This window comes from Eleutherodactylus coqui, chromosome 5 (genome assembly GCF_035609145.1).
Source record: "Eleutherodactylus coqui strain aEleCoq1 chromosome 5, aEleCoq1.hap1, whole genome shotgun sequence".
NCBI lineage: Eukaryota > Metazoa > Chordata > Amphibia > Anura > Eleutherodactylidae > Eleutherodactylus > Eleutherodactylus coqui.
The window spans coordinates 44,908,447-44,921,111 of record NC_089841.1 but is presented as its reverse complement, the minus strand read 5'-3'; the positions used below and the strand labels follow the sequence as shown (position 1 = coordinate 44,921,111).

The 12,665-nt window shown below is 39.3% G+C and overlaps 1 protein-coding gene across 1 annotated transcript in view; it reads right to left on the bottom strand.

The window, feature by feature from the left end:
- The window catches only part of GDNF (glial cell derived neurotrophic factor), a 49,270-nt gene extending 41,416 nt beyond the window's left edge, over window positions 1-7,854 (bottom strand). Inside the window, exon 1 of the mRNA XM_066602408.1 lies at window positions 7,267-7,854. The gene's annotated coding sequence lies outside the window, so the exon portion shown is untranslated. The remainder of the gene's footprint in view (window positions 1-7,266) is intronic.
- Between the last annotated feature and the right edge of the window lie 4,811 nt (window positions 7,855-12,665).

The window sequence follows — 12,665 nt, the reverse complement described above, 5'->3', positions numbered from 1 at the left end:
TGATCCAGGGATTAGTCTGATTGCCATTAGGGAGTCGGGAAGGAATTTTTCCCCTAAAAGGGCTAATTGGCTTCTGCTCTTGGTTTTTTTTGCCTTCCTCTGGATCAACAACACAGGAGGCTAGACAGGCTGGACTAGATGGACATTGTCTTCATTCAGCCTTATGAACTTTGTTACTATGCTACTATCCCAATAATGGGGTGCATAAAAAAACGTGTCCGGTAAAAAAAATTGGGGAACTTTTTACATTTTTTGGGGAGAAAACAGAACCAGCCATCTGTAAGTCTTACGAACCGCCATCATAAAAATGGTCATAAACGACAGGGATTGACCAACTGACTGACGTACTGGGTGGACTGATCTATAGGACCCCCATAGTTACTAAGGTAGAGGCATCTTTCACTAAGGCTTATTTATTTACATTGGGGTATAATACTAATAATCTTTATTTATATAGCGCCAACATATTCTGCAGCGCTTACAAAATAGGGGAAAACAGATATATAAACCACTTTTTTACCTATGTGCGTATTTACGCATGACAAAAAAACACAACGTGTCGTACTTTGGTCCCTGTTACGAACCAAAATAGTCAATTCAAGTCAATGGGCCTATGTAAATATGCAGTGAATATACATCAAATCAATACATTTTTTTTGCACGCGTGAAAAACGCAAATGGGAAGATTGAACAATACCTCTACAGCGCCACCCATTGGAAGTCATGATTCCTGCAAGTCAATGTCAGACATTTTAACAAGCCTTTTAACAATGACTGGGAATTATGAGCCAGTCATTGTTCCAAGATTTGTTAAAAAGGTCTGGCATTGACTTGCAGGAATGCCGCCTTCCAATAGGTGGCTCTGTAGAGACATTGTTCCATCCTCCTATTTGCATATTTCCCAGAGGAGCATGGATGTAAGTCTCCTCACACCTAGGTGCTCTCCTTAAGTAGAAATGATACCCTTTCGGATCCATGAAAAACATAATGCATGAACGCACAAATAAACCCGCAATATCTGGGAATACACACAGTTTTGAGTATCTTACGGACCGAAACTGAATACACCTGTGTGAGTGAGCCCTAAGGCTAATGACTAGTAAAGTACAGACCAGCCCTAAGCTTCCAACACTACTACGACTAATGACATGCTGTCAGCATCTCTGGTTAAACAGAATGGCCGAAGGATGACACAGTGCAGAAAAATGAGCCAAACCAACCCCAGAGCAAATGATCTCTGTGCCCTCCGAGCACAAACCTCAAGTCTTGCTTCCCCTTCTCCAAGTACCAAAACTCAATTTCAGTTAAATCTACATGACCCCCATAGGAAAGCAATTGGGCACTGAACATTGTGCAGTGGGTATGGAAAGGGTATAGCGTCCATGATGGATCAGGGGTGTGTGCAGAAGAGAAGGGGCTGCAATGCAAGACATCTATAGCACAGATAACACTGCTGGCCTGGCGATCTCCTAACACTAATTAAGGGACCGTAAAACCTTTACATCTTTGTTAGTGGACTATTTAAGTATTTATTCCTCTACTCATCCTGTTGGGGTATTCTTTTAAGTGCAAATTAATCAGATCCATGTCTGTGCCTTGTCATAAGTATGTATATATATATATATTCCTCTTCGGATCTATTTCATTATGCCTGAGGAAGAACCCTGAGAGATTTGAAAGCTCGCTATAACATGATGTATTTTTGTTAGCCATTAAAAGGTATCATATCTACAAGATCACCTGGTTTCTCTCACTGGGAATAATCACATTATGCAAAAATCAGTAATGGGCCCCCTTCTAGTGCTGGTTAAACCACCAACAGTTACATTAAAACTGGAAAACCCCTCCTGAAAATGTCACTTTTTTATTGTAGATTTTGAATTTATGTCTCATGTTAATAGATTTGATGCAGAACTCAGTCGGCTTAATTGCATTTTTAACCCTTTAGTGTCATAACTGATTTTAGCCTTTAGAGCCAGTAAATTGCATCCCCTTTTGTGTTCTGATTGATGGTGGGAGGGGTGGGGGGTGAGTTGGTGATAACATAAACAAACTTTATTTCCCCCTATCCCTAGAATACAGGAGAATCACAGATCTTCTCTGCTGCCCCTGGTCTCCCCCTCTCTCCTCTGCACACACAATAGAAGATGACAGGTGTAAATTTAGTGTTCCTAAACCGGCTGTAGCACTGGTTCTGCTTTTGGTGTCATTTGGGTTCAGTAGGTGATCGGAGAGAAAACAGAGCTGGGGTGATAGCTGTAGGGGTGCAAGAGGGTCCAATATTATAAATAGTACAGGGTAGGTGGGGGTCCTGTTACAGATTTTGCATTACCCTCAAATACAAGATGATTTCTTTGTAGCCATCACTTTCTATATAGAAGTATGAATACTCCATATATGCACATACCAATGAAGTAGAGTCACTTATTTTTCAGACATACTTCAATAGAGCTAAGGTGAAATACCACACACGACCTGTGGAAAGCTGTGGCGCTGTTTCAGGGAGAAAGCAGCCATGCTTTTTTAAGGGTCAGGACCGCTATGGTTTCTCCTTAGGGAGAGCAACTAGCAGGTGTGAGCAGACTTATAAGTCATGCATGCTCCTCTGGGAAATATGTAAATGAAAAGATGGAACAATACCTTGGCAGCGCCACCTATTGGAAGGCAGTGTCAGACCATTTATCAAGCCTTGTAACAATGACTGGGGCTGGGAGTTGGTGCAAATCTGTATTGCAGTACACAGTACTAGCCATGAGGTGCCACAGGGAAGAGGAAACCATCTGACATGTTTAGCAAACTGTACCATTACGTATAGGCCATTTTGATACATTTTCTCAGCTTGTATCATTTTTATCATCCACCGCCATAAACTGATGCATTTTGTGACATTATGGAATGCCCCCCCCTCCCTTACTGATAAATTATCTGAGATTTACATAGGACTGCAGCAGAGTTATGGCGGTAAGTGATACAACAAAGTTGAGTTACAAGTTCAGCTCTGCTTCATCTGTCCGACCTGCCTTATGTAGATCTCACCATATCACTTTGATTCTATCGCATATTCTTTTCTTATCCCCAAATCTGCGTCTGGTTATTGAGAAAAAAGAACCACATGTGCGTGAGCTCTGGAGGGAGCGGGGTGTGTATATTTTGGTGTTTTGAAACACTATACTTTAATAAAAGCCACTTGTGCTGCCTCCTCCCTGATCTATGTTGCACGGTTTGGCGGTAAGAACTTATAATATTTATATATGTGATTACAGTCGAGAGACCGAAACGCGTGGTGGCGATAAATGAAGCGATAGAACAGAACAATCTAATTAATAAGCTGTATCAATATAGAAATTAAGTTCTATCAAGCTGTTAAACATTCTATCGGCTGTTTAAGTTATATTTATCTACTCTTGGGAAAGTTGGGTGTCAGCCAATACGGGCAGTATAGGAATTCCTGTAGCAGTTGTTGCCCAATTTCTTAATGTGTCGAGAGTCCAATCTGACTAGTTAAAGAAGAAGGGCTTAATGACTAGGAAGATTAGCCAATAAGGAGTAAGATAAGGATTGGATATACCCCCTGCAGTTCTTGTGCTCATCAGCCCCCAATTTATAGGGGTTATCGGGTTGTAAACTACTGAAATTAATGGAAGCTTGGCCTGCAATACCAAGCCCCGCCATACAGTGCAAACAGCTCTGTCTGCTTCCTATAGAAATCAGTTCACTGCATGAGCGCAGCGATACAGAAAACTGCAGATTGGTGGCCATCACTGGAGATGGACCCCTTTCGATTCGATTCCGGTGGATAGATATCAGTAACTTACAAATAAACAACCCCTTTAACCCCATCTCACTGCAGGATGTATATATAGGCCTTGGGTAAGAAGGGGTTCCTGCGAATGGATCTACAGCGTCATCTGAAGCAGGAGCCAAATGTGACTGACAGCCAGCCTCCTGCTACAACAATGGGAATTGGGGAGAAAACCAATCTCCACTGTTAACCCCTTACATGTAGCTACCAATGTTCATTACAGCATGATAATGGTTTTTCAGAGGGAGGGTGCTGCTTGTGTGATGTCATTGCCTCTCCAGTCAATGACGCCAGTCAATGGTGTCCGGGTGTGCCATCATGGCCGGTGATCACTATGAAAAGCAATAATGCATTGCAGTATAGAAGTACTGCAGAGTATTATCAGAGTGATCATAACATCACAGGTTCAAGTCCCCTACGAGGACATACAAAACTTAAAAAAATAGTAAAACAAAACGTAAAATATAGTTTAAAAACAAACTTTTTGTGCACTTTCCTCTCTCTTGCTTAAAAAAAAAAGTTAAAAACCATGTTTGGTATCGGCGCATCCATAATGTACTGTACAGTGAATAGAACACACTTTTTATCCTGCATCGCGAATGCTATTAAAAAAAGGCAAGAGATGAAGGCAAAATGCTGTTTTTGTTCATTTCGCCTTCCAAAAATGCCCCAAACATTGTTGCGCCCTTATGCCAAAATAGGCCGTGTCACTAAGGGGTTAAAGTATCATAGCTGTCATAAAATAACTTAATTTAGGAGTTTTCCAGCTATGAAACTGTGATGAGCGGTCCACAGGGAAGGTCATCGTTAGCTAATCAATGGGGTCCGCCACCTGGAACCCTGGCTGATCAGCTATTCGCTGGCCTGCTGTTATCCTGTACAGAACAGGAAGCAGATACATTGTGCAGTAACAGCAATTAACTTAATTAATTAGTAATTAGTTATTTGGGGGCTTGTGGAATAAAGGGTGGGGGGCTGACATAGCTACCCTATATTATTTAGCTTTGACTGTCGCAAAACTGGGGAAAAATTGACTGTATCATCCACGATATTGAAGGTAGTTATCCGATAAGTGTACTTCCACAAACTGACCACTAGAGGGCAGGAGAGAACAATGTCTATGATGACTACAACACCAATCAAAATCTTTTAGTAGATAATGAGGATTTCTTCTACCGTGTAGATATGAATTTCTTGCTGATCGGAGGGTTTGTTTCTATTCGGATCTCCCGTCATCGGATGTAATCACCGGGACAACTATGGATAATCCCCCCATTGATGCATCATCACTTGATTTTAATACTGGTTGACTTCTAGAAAAAGACAGTTTCAGCTTCTACCTTTTTTGCCAAGATTTTTGTAATCTGTGCCATTTTTTTGAAAAAACTGCAACTACTTTGCAGTGAAGACAAATATGGGGAAAACCGTAAAAAAGAATTAACTTATGTGAATATACTGTAATGGAGTGGCTGCTGATCAAAGGACCTCAGCATGTCCGCAGAAGAAAACACTGTAGATGGCACATGTGAAACAATGCACAGTGAGCTGTTCATATGCAGAAAAACTGAGTATGTCACCTGGCACGTCTTTGGGGGTTTACATGGGACTGCAGGTAAACATATTGTATTGCCATGTCAGTAAGGCAAAAAGATGTAGACTTTTACTACTAAACTGACCGCACAGATGACTAATTGGCATGTTATATAGGCCAGTTTCAAACAAAATGCATGCAACTATGTTTGTAATATGAATCCATATTAGGGATGCGTTCCAGATGACATTACGCCATATGTCATCAGTATTTGTCCCCATATGTCTTATTTTCTATTGGGCAAATACTATTCCGTTTCCATCCAATATAAATAATAGCAATACGGAGACAGAAACGCAAAAAATAGGTCATGCTGCGTTTTAAAAAAACGTCAATGAAAAATGTTGCCATGTGAATAGCTACATAGATTCATATTAGCTCAGTATGACGGTCCACAAAACATGGACAAATACGGGGCTAAAATACGCTCATCTGAAAGTGGCCCTAGAGAGACGCCCTTGCCATCCACAGATCAGTACAAAACCTGATAAAATCAGAAATAAACACCATACAATCATTTACATATAGATGTATCCAGGCTACATTTAGATCATATAGTACGTGTTCCTGCAGTCCTATGTAAGTGCTGTAGTCCTATGTAAGTCCTATGTAAGACTCTGTATTATAGTCCTATGTAAGTCCTATAATCCTACCTAAAAGTCATTACAAACTGACCACCCCTACATCTGTTGATTGGTGTTTTAAGGAGCTTTCTTGCTGGACCTTCTAGTGTAGTGCCTGTATATAACCACACATTGTCCATATAAAGTCTCTCTATTAGGTAGGTTTCACACAAGCGTATTACGCGCATTCATAATACGGATACACATTGATAATACGGATGCGTGTCCTGGCCAGACCACAATGTTTACTGACCCAAACTCAGAGCATCATAGGGGCCTATGATGCTCTGAATTTGGGTCAGTAAAACCCAAGGTCAGGCTTGGATGCACGTCCGTATTACGCGCCCGTAATATACTCATCCAAAACCGGCCTTATTCTTCTCTCATCTTGAGCTATTCTAGATCTTGTTATTTTACTTTTAGTCAAAAAATTATATTTACGGGATACTTGATATTTTTTTATATATCTAGTATTGTTAGAAGGGGAAAAAACAGCCATATATACATGAAACAAGGAAAAAGTTTGCTTTGATGCTTTGTGTCTTTGTTTTACATTATGGTTTCCGCTACATTATTAGAACTTGATACATTGTTACATGTGAGGATATGATACACTGTTTCTTGCTAAATGGGAATACCTGATACATTATCACATGATACAGTTGTTTCTTGTTCATATGTGATGAAGTCTTTCATGTTAGGCTTGTTAATATGACTTTTGGATACATTGTTACATGTTATTCGTGTTACTTGTGGGTAATTGTTACATTATTTCATGTCAGGGTTGTTATTTGTTTAGATTTGATGCACTGCTTCACGGTAGGCTTGTTAAATGTCAGAATATGATACATTGCTGTGTGTTAGGCTTGGTACAAGTGAGCAGTTGATAGATTATTTCATGTTCGGATTGTTACTTGTTCACATTTGATACACTGTTTCATGTTAGTACTTGATACAGCCTTACACATTAAGCTGGTTACATGTTAATTAATACATTGTAGCATGTTACTACTTGACACATTGTCACATCTAGGTTTGTTTTCCCATTCTGGTTTGACAGTGCTTTATGTAATTTTTTGATACATAACTGCTTGTAGTTCTTGATACATTGTTTCATATTGCAGTTGATACATTGTACATTTTCATATGGAATGTGATACATTGTTGCACTTTTACTTATGAAAACATTGTTGCATATTAGTTGATGGCTGGGTGTAGAGGTGAAAGGCTACACTCCACAAGACACCTACCGTTTGTCTGGCCTCTCTAGCCCTAAGAAGGACATTAATCCGACCTCCTGAGGATGAGTGGTGACCTGCTAGGAGTCCAGAGAACTTAAAACTGGTCTTGGAGGAGAGCAAAAACCAAATCACAATTTTGGGCAGGTGGTCTGCCTACCAGGTTCAGCAGACCTGTCCCTGAAATGCTCCAGCTGCTCTGTTCTCCTTCACTCCAGTGATCAGTAGGAGAAAACACAGCAGCAATTCTGCACAGTGTAGATGTGGATGCTACAATCCTGCTGAGGAATCCAAGGATCACACACCATCAACAACTGTGGGGAGTCAAATGAAGACATGGGGGCTCCTGTAACAGCAGCTGGTCCAAAGATAACCACAGAGGGGGCCAACAGACAGCTGAGGGGTTCACAGGGAGCTTGGTCTCCACAAGGACTCTAGATTGGCGCAAAACAAGACTTTCTGCAGGGTAAGATCCAAGTGGAATGTGTAGAGATGGATGACTTCTGTAATGCAAACTCCTTCCAGTGTGAAGAAGAAAAAGAAGTAGATGACTCCTAATCCTGCAAGGTCCTAAGCTGTAGAGGTTGGCTCTACCTGCACAATGCACTCACAAGCTGGAGGGCAGATGTGCTGCACTCCACACATGAAAGGGAATATTTGCCAAGACAAGAAGCAGGGGGAATGGATTTATAGGCTCCCTGGGTGTGACTACTCATCCAGCCCTCTTCTGATTGGTTCTCCTGCACATCCAGGACCTCTCCACAGAGTTTCTGAATATCTGCTGGGTGAAGTCAGGCTCTAAAACCATGCAGCGCTGGATGCATGCAGGGCATCGTACAAGGGTGGCATCTACTCTGCACTGACCTCAGGGGCATTTCCCTACTCAGGTTATTGTACACAAATACCAATGTGAGTGTCACTTGGACGAATCTGAGGCTGTGTAAAATGTTCATACAGATGTTGTAGGAAATCCCTGTAATGTCCAGCAGGACCCCAGACAAGTCAGTTTTCTGTTACTGAACACAGTGCAAACTACTGTGTTATCAGTGGTGTATTAAAGGGGAAGTGAGGCAAGGATCACAGTTTCCCTTCTAATTATTCAGTAGGAAACTCTTTAAGCTTTGTTGGTTCTCATATCTATATATCTATCTAATTCTACTTTGGCGCTGCACTCACTATTCTGCTGGTGGAGTCACTGAGAACATACATTACTTATCCTGTACTGATCCTGAGTTACATCCTGTATTATACTCCAGAGCTGCATTCATTATTCTGCAGGTAGATTCACTGTGTACATACATTACTTATGTAATAAACTCAGAGCTGCACTCACTATTCTGCTGGTGGAGTCAGTGTGTACATACATCATTTATCCTGTACTGATCCTGAGTTACATCCTGTTTTATACTCCAGAGCTGCACTCATTATTCTGCAGGTAGATTCACTGTGTACATACATTACTTTTGTAATAAACTCAGAGCTGTACTCACTATTCTGCTGGTGGAGTCACTGTGTACACACATTACTTATCCTTTACTGCTCCTGAGTTACATCCTGTATTATACTCCAGAGCTGCATTTCACTATTCTGCTGGTGTTGTCCTTGTGTATATTCATTACTTATCCTGTACTGCTCCTGTGTTACATCCTGTCTTATACTCCAGAGCTGCACTCACTATTCTGCTGGTGGTGTCACTGCGTACATACATTACTTATCCTACACTGATCCTGAGTTACATCCTGTATTATACTGCAGAGCTGTACTCACTATTCTGCTGGTGGAGTCACTGTGTACATACATTACTTATCCTGTACTGATCCTGAGTTACATCCTGTATTATACCCCAGAGCTGCACTCACTATTCTGCTAGTGGAGTCACTGTGTACATACATTACTTATTCTGTACTGATCCTGAGTTACATCCTGTATTATACTCCAGAGCGGCACTCACTATTCTGCTGGTGGAATAACTGTGTACGTACATTACTTATTCTGCACTGATCCTGAGTTACATCCTTTATTATACTCCAGAGCTGCACTCACTATTCTGCTGGTGGAGTCACTGTGTACATACATTACTTATCCTGTACTGATCCTGTTACATCCTTTATTATGCTCCAGAGCTGCACTCACTAATCTGTTGGTGGAGTCACTGTGTACATACATTACTTATGCTGTACTGATCCTGATTTACATCCTTTATTATACTCCAGAGCTGCACACACTATTCTGCTGGTGGAGTCACTGTGTACATACATTACTTATCCTGTACTGATCCTGAGTTACATCCTTTATTATACTCCAGAGCTGCACTCACTATTCTGCTGGTGGAGTCAGTGTGTACTTACATTCCTTATCCTGTACTGATCCTGAGTTACATCTTGTATTATACCCCAGAGCTGCACTCACTAATCTGTTGGTGGAGTCACTGTGTACATACATTACTTATCCTGTACTGATCCTGAGTTACATCGTGTATTATACTCCAGAGCTGCACTCACTATTCTGCTGGTGGAATAACTGTGTATGTACATTACTTATCCTGTACTGATCCTGAGTTACATCCTGTATTATACTCCAGAGCTGCACTCACTATTACTTAGGCTGGCTGCACACGACCAGGTCGGATTCTAGATACGGGATCCCACGGCGGAAGCTGACCCTGTGCCCGGCCGGTGACTCTGCACACCTGTCAGCTGTCTTCTTTATCTGTGCTGCGTATGGTAGGATGTCTCACCGCTGAGCATGCACAGTACAGTTTTTCTAGCGCCGTTGCTAGGCGATTACGCAGAACCTGACTGCTTCCATTTACTTCAATGGAAGCCGTCCCGTGCGGACACCGCACTAAAATAGAGCATGCTGTGATTTTTCCTTCGCAACCGGAAAATCACAATTGATTTCCACTCATGTACAGGAGAAAGCGCTTTGATTTGTTAAATGAAGAAATCAAATAGATAGATAGATAGATATGAGATAGATAGATAGATAGATAGATAGATAGATAGATAGATACGAGATAGATAGATATGAGATAGATAGATAGATAGATAAATAGATAGATAGATAGATACGAGATAGATAGATAGATAGATAGATAGATAGATAGATAGGAGATAGATGGATAGATAGATAGGAGATAGATAGATAGATAGATAGATAGATAGATAGATACGAGATAGATAGATATGAGATAGATAGATAGATATGAGATAGATAGATAGATAGATAGATAGATAGATAGATAGAAGATAGATAGATAGATAGATATGAGATAGATAGATAGATAGATATGAGATAGATAGATAGATAGATATGAGATAGATAGATAGATAGATAGATAGATAGATAGATAGATAGATAGATATGAGATAGATATGAGATAGATATGAAATAGATAGATAGATAGATAGATAGATAGATAGATAGATAGATAGATAGAGATAGATAGATATGAGATAGATAGATATTAAATAGATAGATAGATATGAGATAGATAGATAGATAGATATCAGATAGATAGATAGATAGATAGATATGAGATAGATAGATAGATATGAGATAGATAGATAGATAGATATGAGATAGATAGATAGATAGATATGAGATAGATATGAGATAGATATGAAATAGATAGATAGATAGATAGATAGAGATAGATAGATAGATATGAGATAGATAGATATTAAATAGATAGATAGATAGATATGAGATAGATAGATAGATAGATAGATAGATATGAGATAGATAGATAGATAGATAGATAGGAGATAGATGGATAGATAGGTAGATAGATAGAAAGATAGATATAAGATGGATAGATAGATATGAGATAGATAGATAGATAGATAGATAAATAGATAGATAGATAGATATGAGATAGATAGACATGGGATGGATAAACGAATAGATAGATAGATGTAAGATAGATAGTTATGAGATAGATATGAGATAGATGGATAGATAGATAGATAGATAGATAGATAGATAGATAGATAGATAGATAGATAGATAGATAGGAGATAGATGGATAGATATTAGATGGATAGATGGATATGAGATAGATAGATATGAGATAGATGGATAGATAGATAGATAGGAGATAGATGGATAGATATGTGACAGATTAATATGAGAAAGATAAATAGGTGTATAAAATAGGGATCATCCCATGTCACCTGGACCAGGGGTCCCCACTCAACCATCTCCAATTTTGCTGGAAATTTACATGGGTGTACATATAGGTTTGAAACGAGGTTCTGTAAACTTTTAGCTCCAGATATCATGTAGCCCCACAGCCCTTAGCGTGGAGGTCCCACCAACCACACCGCATCAGCAGCAAAGATTTTCCAAAGTTTGACATATGGCCATTGCAGAACCACGGTAGCTGTGATGCTGAAATTCAACATACGAGCCCAACTTGTGCCTGTAAACACGAAAAATGTACTATCAACACTCACATAACAATATGGGACTCGCAATTTAACCTCAAAGTGGCTTCAAAATCACGTTGTGTAATGCGCAGGCCAAATTTTGACAGTGTACAACTCAAAAACAAAAGCAGTTGGTAGGTTCTGCTTTTACCAGTCTACTAACCATCTGCATGACAATATATGGCTGCAACATCAGAACAAAGCCTCGCATGTTTGTGGAGATATTAACACACAAACATGGTGCAAAACGCTTAAAAGCCAAATCTAACCCAATTTCAAAGTCAAATATCAATGTGGGACCGCTCCAAATTAACTTTTTGTTATACCGCTGGAAAGAGCATAATTTTTTCTACAAGAATCATCTTTTTTAATTTTGGTGTTTTTTGGCGTGTGGTTGGTGGGACCTATTTCATATCTATCTGTTTGTCTATCAGTCTAATATCTATCTCATATTTATCTATCCATTTAATATCTATCTATCTCATATTTATCTATCTATCTATCTAATATCTATCTCTCTCCTATCTATCTATCTCTCTCCTATCTATCTATCTATCTATCTATCTATCTAATATCTATCTCTCTCCTATCTATCTATCTCTCTTCTATCTATCTATCTATCTATCTATCTATCTATCTATCTATCTATCAATTATCTAACTATCTAATATCTATCTAGCTATCTCTCCTATCCATCTATCTATCTATCTATCTATCTATCTATCTATCTATCTATCTATCTATCTATCTAATATCTCTTCTATCTCATATCTATCTATTCATCTAATATCTATCTCATATCTATCTATCTAATATCTATCTATCTCTCCTATCTATCTATCTCCTATCTAGCTATTTCATATCTATCTATCTAATATCTCTTCTATCTCATATCTATCTATCCATCTAATATCTATCTATCTCATATCTATCTGTCTAATATCTCTTCTATCTCATATCTATCTATCCATCTAATATCTA